Raw genomic sequence first — 24,079 nt, 5'->3', positions numbered from 1 at the left:
AATGAAAACACAATGGCCCCAAATCTTTGGGATGCAGCAAAATTGGTTCTAAGAGGGAAGTTTATAGGAGTATAGGCTTACCTTGAGATACAAGAAAAATCTCAAATAAACAACCTAACTCTACACATAAAGAAGCTAGAAAAAGAACAAACAAAATCCAAAACTGGTAAGAGGAAGGAAATAATAAAGATTAGAGCAAAAGTAAATGAAATAAAAACTAAAAAACAAAAACAAAAACAAAACACATCAATAAAATCAGGAGTCAGTTCTTTGAAACAATCAACAGAATGGGTAAATCTTTAGCAAGACTCATTAAGAGAAAGAGAGAGAGAGAGAGAGAACTCAAAGTCAGAACTGAAAGTGGAGAAATGACACCAGTATGACAGAAATACAAAGGATTATAGGGAAATATTATGAAAAATCATGTATCAACAAATTGGGCAACTTTGAGGAAATGGATAAATTCCTAGAAACATAGAACTTCCCAAAACTGAATCAGAAAGAAACAAATTTTGAGTAGACTGATTACCAGTAATGAAATTGAATCAGTAATCAAAAAACTCCCAGGAAACAAAAGTCCAGAACCAGATGGCTTCACGGGTGAATTCTACCAAACATTTAATGAAGAATTCTTTAAAACTTCTAAAATTTCTTCTAAATTCTTCTTCTAAAACTATTTTAAATTCTTCTAAAACTATTCCAAAAATAAAAATAAAAGAGAAAGGAAAGCTTCCAAATTCATTCTACGAGGCCAGCATTACTCAAATACCAAAACCAAATAAAAACACTGCAAAAAAAGAGAAAAATACAGGCCAATATCGCTAATGAACATAGTGAAAAAAATCTCAGCAAAATATTAGCCAACCGAATCCAACAATACATTAAAAAAATCATCATGATCAAGTGGGATTTATTCTTGGGATGCAAAGGTGGAAGTCAATCAACATGATCCATCACATCAACCAAGAGAAAGGATTAAAACCATACAATCATTTCAATAAATTCAGAAAAAGCATTTGACAAAGTACAACATCCATTCATGATAAAAAAAAAAGAAAATCAACAAAATAGGTTTCAACCTAATAAAGTCCATATATGAAAAATTCACAATTAACATCAACTCAGTGGAGAAAAACTGAGAGCTTTACCCCTAAGATCAGGAACAAAACGAGGAGGGATTGGCGTGGTCACCCTCGGGTGGCGGGCAGCCGTGAGGTGCGGAGTCGTGCAAGCACCACGCCGTACGCCCGAGGCAAGCAGAACGCCGGGTGTCCTCTATACTAGAATCAAAATCCATAAATCAATGGAAATTTTAAAAGTGTCATCTCCTCAGTGCCTGGCCCTGTCGTGCGCGGGGGCGTCGGCCGGGAGGTGCTGGCCCAGCCGGCCCAGCGATGCGGAGCTTCCACCTTACCTTTCCAAGGTGTGTGTCCAAGAGAGCAAAGGCTCGGGTGGGACTTACTGTGATTGCTGATGGGTCACGACGAATTCATTTCCCTCTTTGCCAGGGTTGAAGCAGGCAGCTTACGGGGATCGGTCCCGGGCCTCAGGGAGTCACAGGGTGGCCCCGACCCGAGTGGTGCCGCGGGGGCTTGGTGGCCTCCAGGCCTGCGTGGGGCCCTACCCGGGACGCTGGCCCCGCTCTCGGCCCGTCTCTAACCTATGGGTAAATCCCCGGAGCGGAAGGCCTCCGACCTTGGGCTGCGGGCGGCAGGCGGCCAAAGGCTGGGGCACCTTCGCTCCCGCCCGGCTCGTGGCCCTGGGCCCGGGTGCCCTGGATCTGGGCGCTCCCGGCCCTCGCTCTCGGGGGCTCGGCCACACGGCACCTTCCAGAACTCCGGCCTGCTCCCGGCCCGCTGCGCAAGGGACCTCCCTCCAACTTCCCGCTTCGGCCCCATCCTTGCACAAGTCCCACCTCCTGTCACCGGTCCCTGCGCGTGAGTGCGGCCCACGAATGGCTGCACGCCCGGGCCGCCGCCTCCCACGCCCCAGTGCCTGGCGGGCCCTGCACGCACACGGGCCCGGGTGTTGCTCTTCTCTTTTCTCTTAATTAAAAAGCCTTCGATGCCTCAACCACGAACGAGTAGTCCTCGTCCCACGTCCGGGTGAGCCTTCCCACACGCCGCTAAACGAGCTCCACAGCGGAGGCGCGGGACAGCCGCCGACTCCTAGTCACTGAGCCAAGAAACAGGACACGTCTCTTGGGGTCAGGATGACCTGGAAGCCACCAGCCACCCGTCCTTGCCGTCTGACTGACTGCATTCCCTCAAGACGTGGCGCAGGGGACAGACCGGTGCCCGAGGGTGACAGGCAGCCCCAGCCCCAGCCCGAGGGGCCCGAGGGGGACCCCATGGCCCGGCCCTGCCTCAGAGTCCTTATGGGTCATACCACCCGACGGGGCGGTCGGGAGCCCCCTCCCTGTGCCCTCCCACCCAGGCTGGGCCCTGCCAACCAGGAAGCCAGGAGCGCCCCACAGCCGGCCCTGCGCCCCGGGCCGGGGTCCCCAGGAGCAGCCCGTGTCTCGGTCCCCAGAAGCAGCCCGGGCCGGGGTCCCAAGGACCTGCTGCAGTGGGACAGCATGTTGCACGGGTGTCATTCGTGTGACACACGCGGTTACAAGGTCGCATAAAGGAACAAGTGTTTAATGGCAGTGTGGCTGTTCCCTGCGCCCCCTAGTTTCCCAGCGGGGCTGGGTAGCCAGCCTTCCAGCAGCGGCCGCCCCCCCATCCCGCTAACGTGCGCCCCGCAGGGACGCAGAGCGGGGCCGTGGGCCTTGAGGGGCCGAGGACCTGCCACTCGGGGACCGGGAGAAAAGAGCATGTGGAATATGCACGAAGGTCCCGATTGCAGACTCCACCTGCCCGGAGGCTGGGCTGCTCGGGGCTCGCCCTCTGCGCCTCGCCGCCCGGTGCAGACGCCCCCCTCGCCGTCCCTCGCCGGCCAGCCCCGTGTCACCCCAGGCCACGCTAAGGGAATGGAGCCAACGGATCCGGGACCTGGGTCTATCACCGGAGGGTGGAGGTGGCTCGGCTGCCTAAAGGGAAGGACGCCTACTTCCTTCTCACGGAAGACGGGCTTTAAAAACCTCCCGGTGGGGATCCCTGGGTGGCGCAGTGGTTTAGCGCCTGCCTTTGGCCCAGGGCGCAATCCTGGAGACCCGGGATCGAATCCCACGTCGGGCTCCCGGTGCATGGAGCCTGCTTCTCCCTCTGTCTGTGTCTCTGCCTCTCTCTCTCTCTCTGTGACTATCGTAAGTAAAAAAAAAAACAAAAACAAAAAAAAACCTCCCGGTAAGTGTCTTTGCCAGGATCCAGAAAAGAGTTTTGGGGAAAAACCAACCAACAAACAAACAAAAAAAAGAATGCCTCCTGGAATGTGATAGACATTCAAGAGGGAAAATAATAAGAATAGAATCGTAGCTCTGAAACTAATATATATAACACTGCATGTCAGCTAACTGGAATTAAAATAAAAACTTTAAAAAAAAATAAGAAAACAGACGGCGATGTCACATGGAACACCTGCTGACACCTACTTCTAGTCTTTTTATTTTTTTAATTTTATTTTTATTTTTTTTACCTCTTATTATTTATTTATTTATTTATTTATTTATTTATTTATTTATTTTACATCTAGTCTTTTTAAAATCTAATTTCAAATAGGGGGAAAAAACAAATAGGGGCATCTGGGTGGCTCAGTCACTTAGGCATTTGACTCTTGGTCTCAGGGTCATGAGTTCGAGCCCCACGTTGGGCTCCACAATGGGCGCGCCTCCTACTTAAAAATATAATTTCAAGGGGAAAAAAAAGCCCCCGGGTTTATCCATGATTTTAACAGTTAATTATTTTTACAAAGTTTATTTAAGGTTAAATGAGGTCATCTGGGTGGGACTCTAGTACAATGGACTGCACAATACCAACTTTTGGAAGAGCAGATCTGGGGGAAAGAGCACGTCTCTTCCCATGTCACTGTGTCTTTCACTCCTAAGATTAGAGCCCACGCTTGAGGACCTCAATGCTTCCTTGCAGATACGCCCACTTCTCTCTTCCTGCGATGCTCCCATTGTATTCACGGGGCGAACCTCTCAACTGGCGTCAATCGACAACTCTTTCTGCCGTTGTACCTGGGGTGCCAAGCACTGCCGGCGGAGTAAGCTCTCCCCAGAGCTTTGGGAATTACAACGAGGCCACCACGGTCCACAGCGAGTCATCCCTCTGTTTCTCCAGTCTGTCCCCCTCTCCGCATGGCCGTCTCCAACTTCTCTCTGCTCAGAGCCCCCCCATCTCTTACCCTGGGCACCCAGTAAATATCCCTGTGCCCTATTTTAACAAGAAAATAAAAGCACTAGGTTGACACTTCCTCATCCTCCAGACACCCCCTAACTATGAACATATCCCTATTCCTACCCATTCTAAACCCTTTTCTTCCCATATTAGTGGAAAGTATATTATTCTTCCCAATTACAATCAACCCATCCCCTCATCTTGTGCTTGGGATTTGGCCTCCTCGGGGGTCTCCTTCACGAATTATTCTAACATTCTCCCAATACGCCAACTTCTCTGCCTCGTCCTGCACCTTCCCAGCATTTAAAAGCGCCCGGTGCTGGTTAGACATACACAAAGCATCATTCTCCTCATGACTCCTGCTTAGTTGGCATCAGATACAGGAGAATAATATCCGGTGCGCTGCGGCGACCGCGAATCACAAACATTTCAGTTCCTTTGGGTGCAAGGCAGTTTTTAATTGTAAACCATGTCTTGGGATCCCTTATAAACGCAATTGAAAGTTACTGATTTCTTTTCCAGTGCAGAAAACAATTGTTCAAGTCAAGTGTTTCAGAGAATCACATTTCTTTCTCCGAGAGAATCATTTCATAACCAGAAGGAGGATGCGCGTCCTTAAACTTTGATCTACTCTGCTGTTGTGTCTCACCTTCGCCCCTCGGGGTGTGGTCCAATGCCTGCGTGCAAGAGGTGAAATGTAGCAGAAGAACGACGGCTAGTTCGCCCATGAGCGATGGGGGGACAGGGCCACTCTCATGGTTTTTTTTTTTTAGGAGTATGCACCATTTCCTTCATTTACTCAGTCATTCGGAAAGGGTTATGGAGTTCCTGCTTTGAGCCAGGCACTAAGGAAGGCAGATGCTGAACCTGTCTTTAACGTCGAGGGGATGTTAATTGTTGTGTCCTTAACAACAATCCTCTGACACAGATCTACAATCCCTGAGCCATGGTTTCAAAGTTCAAGGAACTTGGAACGCTGAAATCTATTTTAGAAGTGTGCAACGCTCGTTTGTCAGTGAAGTTGACCAGACTGACTCGAAGCTATTTATGGACTTTATTCCAAGTATGAAACATTGGCCATGGCTTCAGACACATCCCTGAAGAATATTAACATGTTAGATTTATCGTGTGCTGCCTGAGGCCCGGGGAGGGCATTATGAATATGGGAGTTCAAGGGCTTCTGGCTATAGGAGTGTCTGTGTATGGATCCCACGCCTGTATGAAGAGATTCGGGTGGGGAGCAAAACCACTATTGGGCACCCCACTGAGTATCCAATACCATACAAATCACTTTGTAGGACCCCCTCAGGACAGCTCAAGGAGGTAAGCACTGCACTCCCCATCCTATAGAGGAAGGTAGCAGGTCTCCAGTGGGTTAAACCGCTTGCATAAGAAGGGACTTGGCCAGGATTCAAGCTCTCCTCGGTTGATTCGTGTGTGTTGATATATGCACAAACCGCTCAGGAGTGACCGAGAGGGAAGGTTTATGTCACAAGGTGGTTTGGTCACTGACATTGTGTCATCAGAGACATAAAACCATACAGGCCCGTGTGTTTACAAAGAGGCCTAGAGGGGCAGACACACATACTGCTTCGGGGATTTAAGGAACACGTCATAGAGGACGTGGAATTTGGGCTGATTCTTAGGGTCAGAAATCATTCTGCTGGTAAGCTGGTAAGCATGTTTAGTCTTCTCTGCTTGATGGAAAACAGACTCTTGGAATGGGGTCTGGCATCTATTTTTATGTGAGCTTTGCCCCTGCATTCCTCCTCCCCGTGCCCTGTGGCAGGACAGTGAGCTGGGTCTCATGGTTATGCACAGGCCTGCTTCCTTTGGGGCTAGCAATGGGCCCCTGGGCTTAGAGCTTGCAGGGTGGGACCGGCTACATAGATTTTAAAGCTCAGCATCTAGGCCACCGGTCAAAGACGTAACTCTGGGGATCTCATAAAATATATTTTATTTGTACACAAAGCTTATTTTTGTCTTGAGTGGTTGTATATCAAACTCCTTTCATAGGTCTTAAAACAATGAAAAAGGCTTGTCTTGGCTTTGGGTTGTTTATAAGGGCCTAGCTTCCTCTGGGAATTCCAGAACACTGGCCTCGCCCCCTGGGGCAGGAACATGCCTCCGTCATAAATTTCTCCCATGCCACATCAGTCTTTCACTTGGAAGGAGACTGAATTGGTTCATAAACTGGTACAGCAGAAAGTTGTTAGCGCATCTGTGTTAGGACGGGGTGGCGGGGTGCAGAGGAAGGATGTTGTCCTCACACTAGGTGTCAAGGTGTTTTATGAGAAAAGGGGACAAACGGAAAAACCGTGACCAATCAGACTCAGGTTTTAATCACAGCCGAGGACTGGGAGAGGGGGATTCAATAGGACAGTCCCGTCCTGGCACATTCCCCTCCGGGACTGAACAGGCTGACGCCAGGGATGCTGGATGCTTCTAGGTGTACCAGTAGGGCTCTCTGACCATCTAATCCTCCTCTGTTCACTGAGGACAACGAGGTTCCTTCTCAGCTGCTAAAGATTTGTGTCTGGGATCCTAAGTTTTTAAATTTCACACTTAAAATACTTAAGTCATAAAGCCAAGGCAAGGCATGTATTTTTTCAGATGATGTATATTCACGTACAAATGTCTATGTTCAGACACAGATATTCGCTCTCAGTCGTTCCTGAGTGGTTTGACACATATATCAGCACACACTTTCCTACAGGTGAGAGCTTGAACCCTGGCGAAGCCCCCTCCTATGCAAACTATTGAACCTAGTGGAAGCCCAAAGTCCTGGTCTGTAAAACGGAGATCGCAACGCCTACCTACCTCCCTGAGCCGTCCTGAGGTTCAAGTAAGATGGTTCATAAAACGTGGGGAGAGGCCCAGAGAAGCAACCGGGGAGGGATTTTGTCAGAGGGTCACCAAGCATCCTACTGCGAAGGGTTAAAGCGAGCTGCAAGCCCCGCTCCGAAATGACCACTCCCGAGCAGCAGCCTCATCTCTAATGAATTTAATAAGCCCTTGTGATGGGCCCGTTCCATCTGCCAGGCGGGGGCAGAGTCGGCCTGAGGTTTGGGCTGCCGGCCGAAGGATACTTACCGCCCGGCCAGGTACGGGCCGGCCTCACTGTGTGCACCTGTAATGGAAAAATCACTAGGCCGTCTCGTTTCGGAGCGGACAGTGAGCGGAGCCCCATTTCACCTTTGGCTGTTCCCATTCCTGCTCCAGGTCTGTTCCATCTTGCAGTAAGTGCTGGCTGGTCGGTCACAGCATCTTTGTGGGTCAGCACTTTATCTCTTTGGGCCTGAGGCTTTGCAAATATCCCATATACTCGCGATTATGAGTGGGGTGTGGATGGAGAGCAAATTGGAAAGTGACTCTAAAGGCGCATGAATGTGTATTATTGCATTTAAAATTTCATTTAAACATCATAAAACCGTTAAATAACATGATGCTGATTTAACTGCGGGTCTGGGTGATGTTTGATTTGATCACAGAAGCAGCCCAGCCATAAAGAAGCTTTTGAGATGCGTCTGTACTCATTTCCCAAACACATATGGGCCACCTGCACGTGCTAGGACAGCGCTAGGAGCCGGCACTGCCGAACTGAGCTGGACTCCCCCTGCGCCGAAGGGCCTCACAACACGAAGGGGAAACAGACACCTCGAGAAATACGTACGACGCGATGTGGTGAGTCCTTTGGTAGGAAGGCAGAGTGTGCTTGAAACACAAGGAAGACACACTGCTGGATTCGGTGAAGTGCGCAAGTGCATGTGCGTGTGCGTAACACAAAAGCCTTCCCTTCGTGAAGGTCAGGACGTAGCTGAAACTTGAAACTTCAGTGCACACTGGTTAGACGACAGGCTTGAGAATGAAATCGTAAAATTTAAGGCAAAGGAGCAGGATGGCCAAGTTGCAAGATGTGTCCTGCGGCGAAAGTAGAGACGAGAGGTTCCTTCATTTTGGCAAACGGTGATCACTAGAGTGTGCGAGGGGGCTGCTTCCTAGTGGGGAACAAGGACACTAATCCCCGTCCTCATACGATTCAACTTTCAGCTGGGGAGAGACACCAAAAGTGAGTAAACAAATAAACAAAAGGTACATATTATAGCCGAGTAAATAAACAGATCGTGTGGGTAGAAACCAATGCCACGGAGGAGACCTGAAAGGAGCTGAATCACGAGGGAGCTTCTCGGAATGAGGTGTGAGCTCCCAGAGAAGGTCAAGTTTGTTGACCCCACAAGGATGAGGAGTCTATCCGGAGAAAAGCGGAGAGCACGCAAGCAAAGAGAAGGGCATTGAGGAGGGCCTTGGAGGGGAGAGAAATCTTCGAAGAAGCGGGGATGGATGTGGGGGAGGCAACGCGTAGGGTAACGAGCGGAGTGGGGTGGCAGTGAGGTGGCCGGGGAACTTCATGCACCCCTACACGCCCGCCCCCCAGCCCGTCTGCCCTTGGCTTGTTGGCTGGCTTCCCACCTCTCACAAGGCCCCAAGGCCAGCCGGGCCCCATTTACGTCTCCGACCTCTTCTCGCTGGCTTCCCCCCCGCACACTACCCTTCCTGCTTTTGCTGGAACTCTGCGAGCACGTCCCCATGGGGGAGACTGGCTGCTGCTCTTCCCTCTGCTGGGAATGCTTTGCTCCCCGTCCTTACCAAGGTCCCCTCTCTCAGTTCACTCCGATCTTTCCTTAAATGTCGTCTCATCAGGACCCCTGGGTGGCCCAGTGGTTTAGCACCTGCCCTTGGCCCAGGGCATGATGCTGGGGTCCCGGGATCGAGTCCCCTATCGGGCTCCCTGCGTGGAGCCTGCTTCTCCCTCTGCCTCTCTCTCTGTCTCCCTCATGAATAAATAAATGAAATCTTAAAAAAAAAAAAATGTCATCTCATCAGGGAGACCGTACCTGACCATCCTAGCTAGAGGAGATGTACCCCACCCCCGACACTGTCTCTCTGCCCTGCTTTATTTCCTATAATAATTCCTTATCAATACTAGTGTTTCAGTGTCCATTTCCTTGTCTACTTTTTTCATTTCTGGTGTTTTCTACTAGAATATAAATTTCATGAACTGTACCTGTGAGACCAGGGCTGGCTTTGTGGGGAAGAGACCCGGGCAGTAGAAAGAGGAACCCGTCCTCAGAAGATGTCTGTGCTTAGTTTAATCCTCTGCTGTGCAGTCTCAAAATTCACAATGCTTTTATCCTTGAACTTGTGCCCTGTAAGTAAGTCCAGTGCGTCAGCGGGGAATACACGGAGGGGGAGATGAGCAGGGGAGACATTCTGGACAACGGTACGTGGGCGCCGCTGTGGTCCAGCAACAATGTCCGTGCACACTGTTGGCCTGGCCACTCGATGTGTGTACACCATGGGGTGCTCCAGGGGCTTTGGGGACCTCGGGCGGTGTCTAGGGACAAGGTGAGGCTCATTAATCCATGGCAGTGACAGTGACATCAGCACCATCAGCAGTAGCCACAGCTGTAGGGAGATTCTATGCAGAGCAACCAGGGGGGACCTGCTGCGAGGCCGGCTGGTCCCTCCATCCATGCAGCTTGTTCTTAAGACTGCGCAAATAATGCTTCGGCCAAACTGCCAGGACAGAAATTGCTGGTGCTCAGACAGTAAACTTCATTGGCAAATAATTACAAGATAAAAGCATAGACATTAAAACTGTAATGAGGAGCCATACCAAGGAATTGTTATAATTCTACAGAGTTTGGAATCCCTGGTTTGGAAAAGTGCTGCAATTACCAGAAATGTGTATTCACAAGCTTAGAAATATAAATTAAATGTAAAGATTGTTGCACCTGACAGAAAAGAACACCATTTTTATATGAAGTTTCAGGTGAACCAATTATTAACAAGGAAGATAATTTTAAAATTAATTTTTCCTTCTAGTTGAAGATACAGTGGTAGAGTACATAAACAGGCATCTTGAATTATGTATAAACCATGAAGTCACTTTAAGTTTTTTTATACAAGCTCCATAACTTAAAGAAAGAGGAAACACTGAAATACCATTGTGTAAATGAAACTTAAAATTAAATGTAGGTTCCCACAGAACTCATTTCTGTCTAAAGAGTTAAACCTTTTTGGAAAAATTGTTTCATAAAAATCATCATCTCTAAATGCAATTATACTTATATTTCAAAATAATTTGCTTAAAATTTATCTCAGTGTTGTCACAACCTATAAAATACCTTTAACAGCTCCAGTAATAGCTGTATCAGCAGAAAGGCCCTTCTCAAAATTAAAAATGTTCAAACATTATTTCCAGTCTTGCATTTGCCAACAGTGATTGATGTTTCTTCAATTTCATTTCTTGAAATGAGGCTGCTAAACGTGTACATTTTCATGACCTAATAAACTGATTTGCAGAAAAGTGAGCCAGAAGAAATCATATGATCCATCAAGATGTCACATTGATATATTATTTATTGTATTATATAAAATTATGACACCAGAAATGTTATTTTTCAACATGTAAGTTTATGCTGTTACTCATGTATCATGATTACCTCAATACAGAAGTCATAAAATACTTTTAAAGGAAAAAAATGTATATTTTAATATGTTTAATAACACTGCTTTTTGATAAAGAGCCCCTCGTTTTTGTTTCACACTGGGCCCCACAAGCTGTGTAGCCAGCCTTGAACCAGGATCCTAGAAGGAAACACTGCAATTCCAATGGTTCAAGAGACCTGAGTTATGGAAATCCAGAACGAGAAGGGTTACCTAGCGAGGAATACTGAAAGATCCATAGACTGGCAGTGACAGGAAGATGTTATCACACAAGGAGAAAAGTATTATGGACGCTAGTCAGAGCCGGGGCCGCTGGGTGGGTGTGTTGCTTCGCAGGAGCTTGTGGTCCAGAGGGAGGCAGCGTGACCAGAATCCATGGGCCAATCCTGGGAGTGAGAGGAAGAAACACCCTGATGTCTCTCACCTCTCAGCTTCCAGTCTCTTGCTGTACCTTCCGCTGGTGGAATCCACCAAAAGCTGGAAGTCAAGGCAGCCAAGGTGAGGCAGTCTCCCGGAGCACAGAGCAGGGCAGAAGGGAGCAGAGGAAGGGCTGCTCTGTATGTGTGTGCGTGTGTCTGCGTGTGTGCATATGCAGGTGGATTTTGTCTGTTAAAAATCACTGCTATACCCCAAGCACCTGGTACATGGGGAGTGTTCAAAAACAAAAAAATCTGTTCAATGCAAAGAATAGACAGCTCTGTGTCTGATTAAGTAGTGCTCGTAGCCTCCCATGATCAGCATTCCTTTCTTTCTTATGAATGCTTTTCCTACTAATGTGCCTCACTCCCCTGGGCAAGAGTTGTAGGAGGAACTTCTCAAGACTCAGATGTCAGGACCCCACCATACACGCAGCTACATTGTAAGGAAAGAATCCCAGAGGGCTTGGTTCTCTTTCATATGAACTCCCATGGCCAAGGCAGTACCCTTGCAGTGAACCCTACCCTGACACCCCAGCTGCAGCTGATTGGACCAGGCCATTGTGTGACCGTGTAGCAAGGAGGCCTCTGCGTCAAAGGGGTCCTGACAGGATGTCTGCCCAACAGGAGCACTCCCTACTGAGAGGCAAGTCCATCGAATCTTCTTTGGGGTAAAATGTACCCTCTGAGTGAGCAAAGAAGTAGATAAGTGGGTCTGTTCTTACTGTTCCATGCCCTATGCTAAGGACTAGAAATTGGGCAGAGAATGTGAGAAACCACTATGTCCTAGATATTTCCTAGCTGTGAGAAGCTACCATGGCCACGTCATATCCAAGACGTCACAAGTGCAAGGACAAAAAGCCAACAGGCTAAGCATAGCAGAGTAAAAGGACACGAAGGATTTTGTTGGTGTTATCATTAAGCTGCTGAACTAATACTAGTGATTACCTACCTCAAATTTATTGTTATATGAAAAACAAAAACAGACCTATATTTGTTTCAGCTAATGTTAGTTGAGAATTACAATACTGGCAGCATTCCTAATGGATATGGTGGTCAATGCCCCAAGACATAACCCTTTACTTCTCTCTACATTTTTTTCTCTTTTCATCTGCCATTGGCACTCATGGGTTCTTTTCATTTCTGTGTGTAGGATGCCTTCCATATAGTATGTACTAAAAAATGGATGGATGGATGGACGGATGGTTGTATGGTTGGATGGATGGATGGACGGATGGTTGTATGGTTGGATGGATGGTTGGATGGATGGCTGGATGGTTATATGGATGGTTGCATGGATGGTTGGATGGATGGATGGTTGGATGGATGGACGGATGGATGGATAATTGAGCCTTTGCAGCAAAAGCATGCCAAGCACTGTCTATAGTTTATCGAATCCAAAACAATCCCATGGAGTAAGTACTTTTCTTATACAGAAGAGAAAACTGGGGCTCAGAGAGATTTTTTAAAAACCTGGATCACATATATGGTCAACAGGAGAGATGATTGATACCAGAGTCTAAACTCTTAAACTCTAAATGATCCAGCTCTTTCCCCAATCTCTCCACCTCACTGAAGAAAATACCTCATAACCAGGAGAAACAGAAAACCCAGGGGAAGAAATAGCATTTGGCCCTTGAGATAGGAGATGGACTGTAACAGCAGAAATGAGGACCTTGGATAAGGTTGCAAGATTTAGCAAAAAGAAATGCAGAATGCACAATTAAACTTGAATTTCAGCTAAAGAGCAAATGACCTATAGTGTAAACATGTTCTCATTACATAGCATGCTCCGATTAGGCCGGAATTGTCACTCTCTCATGTAACTTTTTACCTCCATAGCTTGTGCTATGTGTCACCTCTTAGGATGTCCTACTCTTCCTTTTAGCTGACCTTAATACCAAAATCCACTTTTCAAGTTCCATCCATATTCATTACCATTTGCTCACTACTCTCCTACCTGCCAGGTGCATTCATATGGATGACGCTGCTTGGTTTATGAACAGCCTTGCAGATGAGCAGGGTAAGTGTGATTATTAACCCCTCTGTACAGGTAAGAAAACGGAGACTTGGGTCCAACTTACACAGATCATTCCTTCACATGCCTGGGACTCTGGGGTCTTGTGACAGCAACTTCGTTCTTCCCCACTTGTCCATAGGTACCTCTTCCTCTGCTCAGCCTCCCGGTTTGGCTCCTGACTTAAAGCTTACTCTTACTGTTCAAAATATGTACCTCTTACATTTTCAACAACACTTAAGACAGAAATCTGCCTTGTGGGTCTTTTGCCCTGTTCCCCCTTGCACCCCTTTCATGCATATCCAGATCACCCTGGTGAATTTTCCAAAACTCCTGTGGAATACTCTGGAACCCCCCCGCCCCCAAGTCGAAATAACCTGTAGACTTGCCCGAGTCCTTGGCAGGGTGAGTTTCCAGTAACCTGCAACTAAAACTGTCTTGCTTTTCACAGAATGCCAAAAATTATCCGCTTCCAAAATGTGGTCAAATAGTCTTCCTTGATATCTTCCAGTTCGGGGTTTCTTCTGGGTCGGCATTCCCATCGACCACAAAGATATAAAGAACAAATAGCCCAGAAATAGGCTAAGTTTATGTAAAAACAATTCATTCTTCCAGCGTTCATTCAGGTACACTTGGTGGCCCCCGCAGCGTGCTAGGCACTGTTGGCGGTGGGGATCAAGGGTAAGAGAGACGCGGTCCTCCGCTCCAGGGCTCGCAGTCTGTCAGAGGTGATTTCACTTAAACAAACACCAGAGTACACAGCACACCGGATAAACGTGTGGAAGTGCGGAGGTGGAAGGTATTTACCTGCAGCTTGGAAAAATAAGAAGATATTACTTCCATGTTTAACCTGAATCCGCTCCAATGTCCATACAGCCGGTCTGGATGTGTTAATTATGTGCACTGTAGCCTCCGAGGAAGTGCTGTGATTATCTCTAGAATTTCTATTTTATTTTTTTTTTAATTTATTTTTTATTGGTGTTCAATTTACTAACGTACAGAATAACACCCAGTGCCCGTCACCCATTCACTCCCACCCCCCGCCCTCCTCCCCTTCTACCACCCCTAGTTCGTTTCCCAGAGTTAGCAGTCTTTACGTTCTGTCTCCCTTTCTGATATTTCCCACACATTTCTTCTCCATTCCCTTATATTCCCTTTCACTATTATTTATATTCCCCAAATGAATGAGAACATATAATGTTTGTCCTTCTCCGACTGACTTACTTCACTCAGCATAATACCCTCCAGTTCCATCCACGTTGAAGCAAATGGTGGGTATTTGTCATTTCTAATAGCTGAGTAATATTCCATTGTATACATAAACCACATCTTCTTTATCCATTCATCTTTCGTTGGACACCGAGGCTCCTTCCACAGTTTGGCTATCGTGGCCATTGCTGCTATAAACATCGGGGTGCAGGTGTCCCGGCGTTTCATTGCATCTGTATCTTTGGGGTAAATCCCCAACAGTGCAATTGCTGGGTCGTAGGGCAGGTCCATTTTTACCTCTTTGAGGAACCTCCACACAGTTTTCCAGAGTGGCTGCACCAGTTCACATTCCCACCAACAGTGCAGGAGGGTCCCCCTTTCTCCACATCTTCTCCAATATTCCTGGTTTCCTGCCTTGTTAATGTTCCCCATTCTCACTGGTGTGAGGTGGGATCTCATTGTGGTTTTGATTTGTATTTCCCTGATGGCAAGTGATGCGGAGCATGTTCTCATGTGCGTGTTGGCCATGTCTATGTCTTTGTCTGTGAGATTTCTGTTCATGTCTTTTGCCCATTTCATGATTGGATTGTTTGTTTCTTTGCTGTTGAGTTTAATAAGTTCCTTATAGATCTTGGAAACTAGCCCTTTATCTGATATGTCATTTGCAAATATCTTCTCCCATTCTGTAGGTTGTCTTTGAGTTTTGTTGACTGTATCCTTTGCTGTGCAAAAGCTTCTTATCTTGATGAAGTCCCAATAGTTCATTTTTGCTTTTGTTTCTTTTGCCTTCGTGGATGTATCTTGCAAGAAGTTACTGTGGCCGAGTTCAAAAAGGGTGTTGCCTGTGTTCTTCTCTAGGATTTTGATGGAATCTTGTCTCACATTTAGATCTTTCATCCATTTTGAGTTTATCTTTGTGTCTGGTGAAAGAGAGTGGTCTAGTTTCATTCTTCTGCGTGTGGATGTCCAATTTTCCCAGCACCATTTATTGAAGAGACTGTCTTTCTTCCAATGGATAGTCTTTCCTCCTTTATCGAATATTAGTTGCCCATAAAGTTCAGGGTCCACTTCTGGATTCTCTATTCTGTTCCACTGATCTATGTGTCTGTTTTTGTGCCAGTACCACACTGTCTTGATGACCACAGCTTTGTAGTACAACCTGAAATCTGGCATTGTGATGCCCCCAGATATGGTTTTCTTTTTTAAAATTCCCCTGGCTATTCGGGGTCTTTTCTGATTCCACACAAATCTTAAAATAATTTGTTCTAACTCTCTGAAGAAAGTCCATGGTATTTTGATAGGGATTGCATTAAACGTGTATATTGCCCTGGGTAACATTGACATTTTCACAATATTAATTCTGCCAATCCATGAGCATGGAATATTTTTCCATCTCTTTGTGTCTTCCTCAATTTCTTTCAGAAGTGTTCTATAGTTTTGAGGGTATAGATCCTTTACATCTTTGGTTAGGTTTATTCCTAGGTATCTTATGCTTTTGGGTGCAATTGTAAATGGGATTGACTCCTTAATTTCTCTTTCTTCAGTCTCATTGTTAGTGTATAGAAATGCCACTGACTTCTGGGCATTGATTTTGTATCCTGCCACGCTACCGAATTGCTGTATGAGTTCTAGCAATCTTGGGGTGGAGACTTTTGGGTTTTCTATGTAGAGTATCATGTCATCGGCGAAGAGGGAGAGTTTGACTTCTTCTTTGCCAATTTGAATGCCTTTAATGTCTTTTTGTTGTCTGATTGCTGAGGCTAGGACTTCCAGTACTATGTTGAACAGCAGTGGTGAGAGTGGACATCCCTGTCTTGTTCCTGATCTTAGGGGAAAGGCTCCTAGTGCTTCCCCATTGAGAATGATATTTGCTGTGGGCTTTTCATAGATGGCTTTTAAGATGTCGAGGAATGTTCCCTCTATCCCTACACTCTGAAGAGTTTTGATCAGGAATGGATGCTGTATTTTGTCAAATGCTTTCTCTGCATCCAATGAGAGGATCATATGGTTCTTGGTTTTTCTCTTGCTGATATGATGAATCACATTGATTGTTTTACGGGTGTTGAACCAGCCTTGTGTCCCAGGGATAAATCCTACTTGGTCATGGTGAATAATTTTCTTAATGTACTGTTGGATCCTATTGGCCAGTATCTTGTTGAGAATTTTTGCATCCATGTTCATCAGGGATATTGGTCTGTAATTCTCCTTTTTGGTGGGGTCTTTGTCTGGTTTTGGAATTAAGGTGATGCTGGCCTCATAGAACGAATTTGGAAGTACTCCATCTCTTTCTATCTTTCCAAACAGCTTTAGGAGAATAGGTATGATTTCTTCTTTAAACATTTGATAAAATTCCCCTGGGAAGCCATCTGGCCCTGGACTCTTGTGTCTTGGGAGGTTTTTGATGACTGCTTCAATTTCCTCCCTGGTTATTGGCCTGTTCAGGTTTTCTATTTCTTCCTGTTCCAGTTTTGGTAGTTTGTGGCTTTCCAGGAATGCGTCCATTTCTTCTAGATTGCCTAATTTATTGGCGTATAGCTGTTCATAATATGTTTTTAAAATCGTTTGTATTTCCTTGGTGTTGGTAGTGATCTCTCCTTTCTCATTCATGATTTTATTAATTTGAGTCTTCTCTCTCTTCTTTTTAATAAGGCTGGCTAATGGTTTATCTATCTTATTAATTCTTTCAAAGAACCAACTCCTGGTTCTGTTGATCTGTTCCACAGTTCTTCTGATCTCGATTTCGTTGAGTTCTGCTCGAATCTTTATTAACTCCCTTCTTCTCTTGGGTGTAGGATCTATTTGCTGTTTTTTCTCTAGCTCCTTTATGTGTAAGGTTAGCTTTTGTATTTGAGTTCTTTCCAGTTTTTGAATGGATGCTTGTATTGCGATGTATTTCCCCCTTAGGACTGCTTTTGCTGCATCCCAAAGATTTTGAACGGTTGTATCTTCATTCTCATTAGTTTCCATGAATCTTTTTAATTCTTCCTTAATTTCCTGGTTGACCCTTTTATCTTTTAGCAGGATGGTCCTTAACCTCCACGTGTTTGAGGTCCTTCCAAACTTCTTGTTGTGATTTAGTTCTAATTTCAAGGCATTATGGTCCGAGAATATGCAGGGGACAATCCCAATCTTTTGGTATCGGTTCAGACCCGATTTGTGTCCCAATATGTGGTCTATTCTGGAGAAAGTTCCATGTGCGCTTGAGAAGAATGTGTATTCAGTTGAGTTTGGATGTAAAGTTCTGTAGATATCTGTGAAATCCATCTGGTCCAGTGTATCATTTAAAGCTCTCGTTTCTTTGGAGATGTTGTGCTTAGAAGACCTATCGAGTATAGAAAGAGCTAGATTGAAGTCACCAAGTATAAGTGTATTATTATCTAAGTATTTCTTCACTTTGGTTAATAATTGATTTATATATTTGGCAGCTCCCACATTCGGAGCATATATATTGAGGATTGTTAAGTCCTCTTGTTGAATAGATCCTTTAAGTATGATATAGTGTCCCTCTTCATCTCTCACTACAGTCTTTGGGGTAAATTTTAGTTTATCTGATATAAGGATGGCTACCCCTGCTTTCTTTTGAGGACCATTCGAATGGTAAATGGTTCTCCAACCTTTTATTTTCAGGCTGTAGGTGTCCTTCTGTCTAAAATGAGTCTCTTGTAGACAGCAAATAGATGGGTCCTGCTTTTTTATCCAGTCTGAAACCCTGCGCCTTTTGATGGGGTCATTAAGCCCGTTCACATTCAGAGTTACTATTGAGAGATATGAGTTTAGTGTCATCATGATATCTATTCAGTCTTTGTTTTTGTGGACTGTTCCACTGAACTTCTTCTTAAAGGGGAATTTTAAGAGGCCCCCTTAAAATTTCTTGCAGAGCTGGTTTGGAGGTCACATATTCTTTTAGTTGCTGCCTGTCTTGGAAGCTCTTTATCTCTCCTTCCATTTTGAATGAGAGCCTTGCTGGATAAAGTATTCTTGGTTGCATGTTCTTCTCATTTAGGACCCTGAATATATCCTGCCAGCCCTTTCTGGCCTGCCAGGTCTCTGTGGAGAGGTCTGCTGTTACCCTAATACTCCTCCCCATAAAAGTCAGGGATTTCTTGTCTCTTGCTGCTTTAAGGATCTTCTCCTTATCTTTGGAATTTGCAAGCTTCACAATTAAATGTCGAGGTGTTGAACGGTTTTTATTGATTTTAGGGGGGGATCTCTCTATTTCCTGGATCTGAATGCCTGTTTCCCTTCCCAGATTAGGAAAGTTTTCAGCTAGAATTTGTTCAAATACATATTCTGGCCCTCTGTCCCTTTCGGCGCCCTCGGGAACCCCAATTAAACGTAGGTTTTTCTTCCTCAGGCTGTCGTTTATTTCCCTTAATCTATCTTCATGGTCTTTTAATTGTTTGTCTCTTTTTTCCTCAGTTTCCCTCTTTGCTATCAACTTGTCTTCTAGGTCACTCACTCGTTCTTCCACCTCGTTAACCCTCGTCGTTAGGACTTCTAGTTTGGATTGCATCTCATTCAATTGATTTTTAATTTCTGCCTGATTAGCTCTAAATTCTGCAGTCATGAAGTCTCTTGAGTCCTTTATACTTTTTTCTAGAGCCACCAGTAGCTGTATAATAGTGCTTCTGAATTGGCTTTCTGACATTGAATTGTAATCCAGATTTTGTAACTCTGTGGGAGAGAGGACTGTTTCTGATTCTTTCTTTTGAGGTGAGGTTTTCCTTCTAGTCATTTTGCTCAGTGCAGAGTGGCCAAAAGCAAGTTGTATTGGGAAAAAGAGAAAAAGAGAGGAGAGAAAGAAGGAAAGAAAAGAGAAAGAGAAAAAAAAGGAAGAGAAAAAAAAACGAAAGAAAAAAAAAAGAAGAAAAAGAGAAAGAAAAAGAAAGGAGAAAAAAAAGGGGGGGTGGGGGAAGGAAACAAATCAAAAAGCAAAACAAAACAAAAAAAAAACAAAACAAAACAAACAAAAAAACAAAAACACCAAAAAAAAAAAAAAAAAAAAAAAAAAGGAACCACGGGGGAGTATCTTCTGATTCTGTGTACTTTAAGTCCCTTGGCTTCTCCTGGAGGTTGTCCGTCTAGCTGGTGTTCTGGGGGAGGGGCCTGTTGTGCTGATTTTCAGGTGTCAGCAGTTGGGGGAGCTGCTGTGCCCCTGCCTGGTGCAGGGCTCGGTGGGGGTTGTTTACCCCGTGAGGCCGCAGGAGGAACAGCCCCAGTGGCGGGGCAGCTCTGGAGCCCTGGATTCAGCTCCGGCAGGAACTCCGGAGCTCTCCGTCTGCAGGGCCTGGAGGCTCCGGGGCGGGGCCGCTGATCTGCTCAGCTGGGGCAGGAGCGTCCTTGCTGTCCTGGGCCCTCCCGGCCTCTGCCTGTCCCGGGGGAGGCCGGATCCTGGGCTGTGTCCCGGCGCCCTGTGCTCCGGAGCCTGCGCTGGTGGATTCGCGCTCCCGGGCCGCGCAGCCCCCTCCGCGGAGCCACCCCCGAGCCCCCCCGAGCTGCTCCGGGTCCCGCCGTGCGCGCTGCAGCCCTTAGGGAGCTCGGCGCACTCTCCCGGGGCGCAGGTGTCTGTTACTGTCCCGGGGAGCCCGAGGGCATCCCCGCCCTCCTGGGTCCTGCTCCACCTCCCTGGAGCCCCTTTCCCCCGGGAAGGTCGGTGCAGCTCCTGCTCCTCCGGGACGGGGCTCTCCTGTCCTGGGGACACTCGCCCTGGCCTCAGCCCGGCTCCTCGCGGGCCCCTCCCCCTTGGAGGCCTTTGTTCCTTTATTTCTTTTTCCCCGTCTTCCTACCTGATAGAAGCGCGAACTCTTCTCACTGTTGCATTCCAGCTGGTCTCTCTTTAAATCTCAGGCCGAATTCATAGATTTTCAGGATAATTTGAAGGTTTTCTAGGTAGTTTGGTGGAGACAGGTGATTTGGGGACCCTGCTCTTCTGCCATCTTGCTCCTCCCCCCTATCTCTAGAATTTTTAAAGAGACTGAATGCTAATGTCAAAAAAATGGCAAGCTCAACAAGAGGCCTTAGAGCAAGATGTCAGGAAAGCTAAGGAAGAGCCCTGCACCCCGTCGCTAACGCCTCCTCTGCTCCAGGGAGAGGCAGCGTGGCCCACTCTCTCTCTCAATCATTCTTCTGCTTACAGGCATCTTACGGGACATCTGTCTGTCTGTCTCCTCCTTCCTGTCTTCCCAACATCCACTCCTCCTACCTTCTGGTCATGTCTGGCTTCCATGCCTGACTTCCCCCAGGATCCTTTTCATAATTTACTTTTTGAAACATCCTCCGTTGCATTGCTCATTCACCATGCATGCCAGCCAACCTGGCATTTGCCATTGTGATGTGGTGACTGATGGTCAAGGAATGACTACTGGGTGACTAAGCTGTGAAATAATACGACTACCTTGCATTGGTGTATCACTCTCCAGGGTTTTGTTTTGTTTTTTCTTAAGGATTTTATTTACTTATTTTGAGAGAGAGAATCTCAAGCAGACTCCATGTTCCGTGTGGAGTCCAATATGGGGCTCGAACCCAGTACGCTAAGATCATGACCTGAGATGAAATCAAGATTCAGATGCTTAATCAACTGAGCCACCCAGGCACCTCCCTTTCCAGGTTTTTAAGTAGCGTCCTGTGTCTCACGTTTTTCCAGTTTTATTGAGGCATAATTGACATACTGTACGATATTGGGTTAGATTGTGCAGCGAAAGGATCGAGATGCATATAGTGTGACCTGAGTACCACAATAGGCTTAGTCACTAGCCATTACCTCATTAGATACCAAAAAAAAAAAAAAAAAAAAAAAGGAAAAAGAAGAAAATGTTTTTTCCCCCCTGTGATGAGAACTCTTAGGATGTGGCCTGTTAACAACTCTCATATGCGCCATTCCGCGGTTGTCGTGTTGTACCCTACACCCCCAGTGCTTACTTATCTCATAACCAGAAGCCTATCAGTTATTTTATCTATTTAATACAGACTCAGAATTCAACTTTGCCACCACAAAATTAGGTAGATGTCAGTGTCTCTAGGGCCCTTTACGTTAATAATGTATTGAGATTCCCAACCTGGCTCCTCCGCCCGCAGCCCAAACCTTCCCATGCGTGGCAGCAACACATAACCTTGGCCTTCCCCCTCCTCCAGTGGGTGTTGACGGCGTGGAGGTTAGCCCAGCCAACCACCACTGTTCTTAGCGCATGTGTCCTCAGTAATTGGACTATTTCAGAGGAGAGTTACGAAATACTATGGAAAATAGGCTTTTCCTGTTTGGTCCTATTACAGACCTATCACTAAGCCAAATACTCTGAAGGAGAGATGCCCTAACCATCCCCGAATAGGTCCCTTTAGATTTAGATATCCTCCACCTCTTCTTGCAAGGATCTCTTTGCATTTACGGAGCCTCATTATTGCATTTGATGGGCTGCCAGGCTCTAGATATAATAGACCTATTACCTGCACATACATGTGTTGCAGATGACACGGTATACCCAATTCAAGCAAAGAGTAGTCTCAATAAAATTTATAATCATCCCAATGACAATGAAAGGTAAAATAGGGGTCTCTCAAACAACACCCGCATCACAGCCCCATTCCGAGTCTTTGGTACAGAAGTTTCAGGGGTTTAGGATTCTTCAATTATTTGATTTGGGAAAACCACTTATACAGCTAACGTCCGCTCTTTTACAGGTCTGCAATATCCATCCTAATTACTCATCCTCTCCAGTCGATCCCCGGCATCTGGACATCTCCTAGCAGTCCCTTGCCTCACCATGTGCTTTCCCACTAACCTTCCCTTCTGGGCTCCTTGTCCTTCCCAGACTCCCCCACCATATATATTATATATAGTGTGGTTCCCCCTAAGCCCCATTGAGATTACTGGGCTCTCACGTGTCTGCATCAATATGACTTTGCCCACCAGAAACTCTGCCCTCTAAGACCCTGGGGCTACTGGTTCTCATATTGCACTATTCCTGCTCGGTAGGGACTCATACTCTCCTCCTCCACCCCGGCCCTCCTCACCCATACAACCTGGCCTGTGTCCTGCTGCTGTCAGCACCCAGATCACTTCACCTCCAACCAGAGAATTCACTTCTCTCACAGAGCTTTCCCTCAAAAGGGCCACCTTTTACCTATTATATTGGACCTCATCACGTCTTTGGTACAACGGGCATTGACTTAGGTATTTTCAATCCTGTAACACAGACTCAACTCAGAGGCCCCAAAGGCAACGTCACAGCCTCTGAAAGACCATACGCTTCAAACAGCCCAGGCCACAGGCGCCCTTAGTGAGAGACAAGTTATGCCCCACTACCTCGCAGGGAGCTGTAATAACAATCGCTGGTCTTATTATTTTGGGTTGACTTTGTAAATTTGGTTCCTTTCAAATACATGTTTATTTATAGGAAAACCGGGAGGTTTCTATATTAACCCAAATATCTCAGACGAGTTGTGAGGAGCGTAAGAAAGAAACTGGGACGGACACCCCTTCCCCGACCGACATTCCTGTGTCTGACAACCCCAGTTGTACAACATTATCGTAGGTTCGCACCCTTCCGCTTCTGTCCTTTAAGCTCATGTGTGCTCTTCCTGCCTCCTTCAAACTCTGCTGCAGCAGGTGGGCTCTCCTCCCACTGGCGGGACTTCACCCCTATAAATGCCCGTATACCCTCTGCACTCTCTCTCTGGCCCTTCTCCAGAAGACTTATCCCCTTGGTCCCCCACCTCAGGACTTCTCTACCTGTGTGAATAATAGAGCTTTCTTTGATCATACGAAAAAAAAAAAAGAGAGAGAGAGAGAATCCTAAGGGTTTTGACGTTGGAAACTAACCTTGTGAGGAGGCCTCCCCATGTTACGACGGAGTCACTCTTACGTATATCGTAACAATTATTTTGCTGATGGGGAAATGGATAAACTCTGAAGCCATTCTCGATGATTAGACCCTACTGACAGCACTAAAATATGATCATAGCCCTTTGAAAAAGCCAATTGTTTATGACAACCTTGAGCCTACAAATCTTTTGGTGTGCGGTCGAATTTCAACCAGAAGATTTCTTTAACAAGAAATGAATCTGACAGCTGTGGCGAGCGTGAAGAGGGAAGGTTCTAAACCACCTCAGACGGCGGCGGGTGAAGTGCCAAAGGGATCTTGTGTACGAGATCAAGTACACAGGGTCACTTGTGCGGTCAAGTACACAACAAAACCACAGTCCTTAGAAAACTCAAGTCATGACGACATCCTGGAACATAGGGCTTACCAGACATAGCAGAAGAGCCACACTGCTCATTCTTGGCTGGTGCAAAGTCCTCTAAAATGCATTAATCTGCTTTTCTTCCAAGAGACTGTCAGTGTCTTCTTACCCTCACAGTGCACGATAACGTGATACTCCTGATTCAACTGGGATGTTAGAGGACCCTAGAATGATAAAGGGAGGTGTACAGGCTCTGGTATAGATCATTAAGTAGTAGGATAATAATGTCTCTCTTATCCTGAGCATCTACCACCACTTACATACACTAATTCTTTTTTTTTAAGATTTTAATTTATTTATTCATGAGATTGAGAGAGAGAGAGAGAGACAGGCAGAGGGAGAAGCAGGCTCCATGCAGGGAGCCCAATGTGGGACTCGATCCTGGGACTCCAGGGTCACGCCCTGGG

General features: G+C 46.2%; 1 long non-coding RNA gene across 2 annotated transcripts; it reads right to left on the bottom strand.

The window, feature by feature from the left end:
- Window positions 1–3,841: 3,841 nt before the first annotated feature.
- Window positions 3,842–20,679, bottom strand: LOC140637754 (uncharacterized). Of its 2 annotated transcripts, none has more exons than XR_012034786.1 (5): window positions 20,222–20,679; window positions 13,170–14,039; window positions 10,472–10,638; window positions 9,349–9,490; window positions 3,842–8,333 (listed from the first exon to the last, which is right to left on the bottom strand). It is a non-coding gene; the product is annotated as an uncharacterized lncRNA (long non-coding RNA). The 2 variants fall into 2 exon arrangements; XR_012034787.1 differs by having other exon boundaries at window positions 13,294–14,039.
- Between the last annotated feature and the right edge of the window lie 3,400 nt (window positions 20,680–24,079).

Source organism: Canis lupus, chromosome 8 (assembly GCF_048164855.1).
Source record: "Canis lupus baileyi chromosome 8, mCanLup2.hap1, whole genome shotgun sequence".
Lineage (NCBI taxonomy): Eukaryota > Metazoa > Chordata > Mammalia > Carnivora > Canidae > Canis > Canis lupus.
This window is presented reverse-complemented; position numbering and strand designations above follow the sequence as displayed.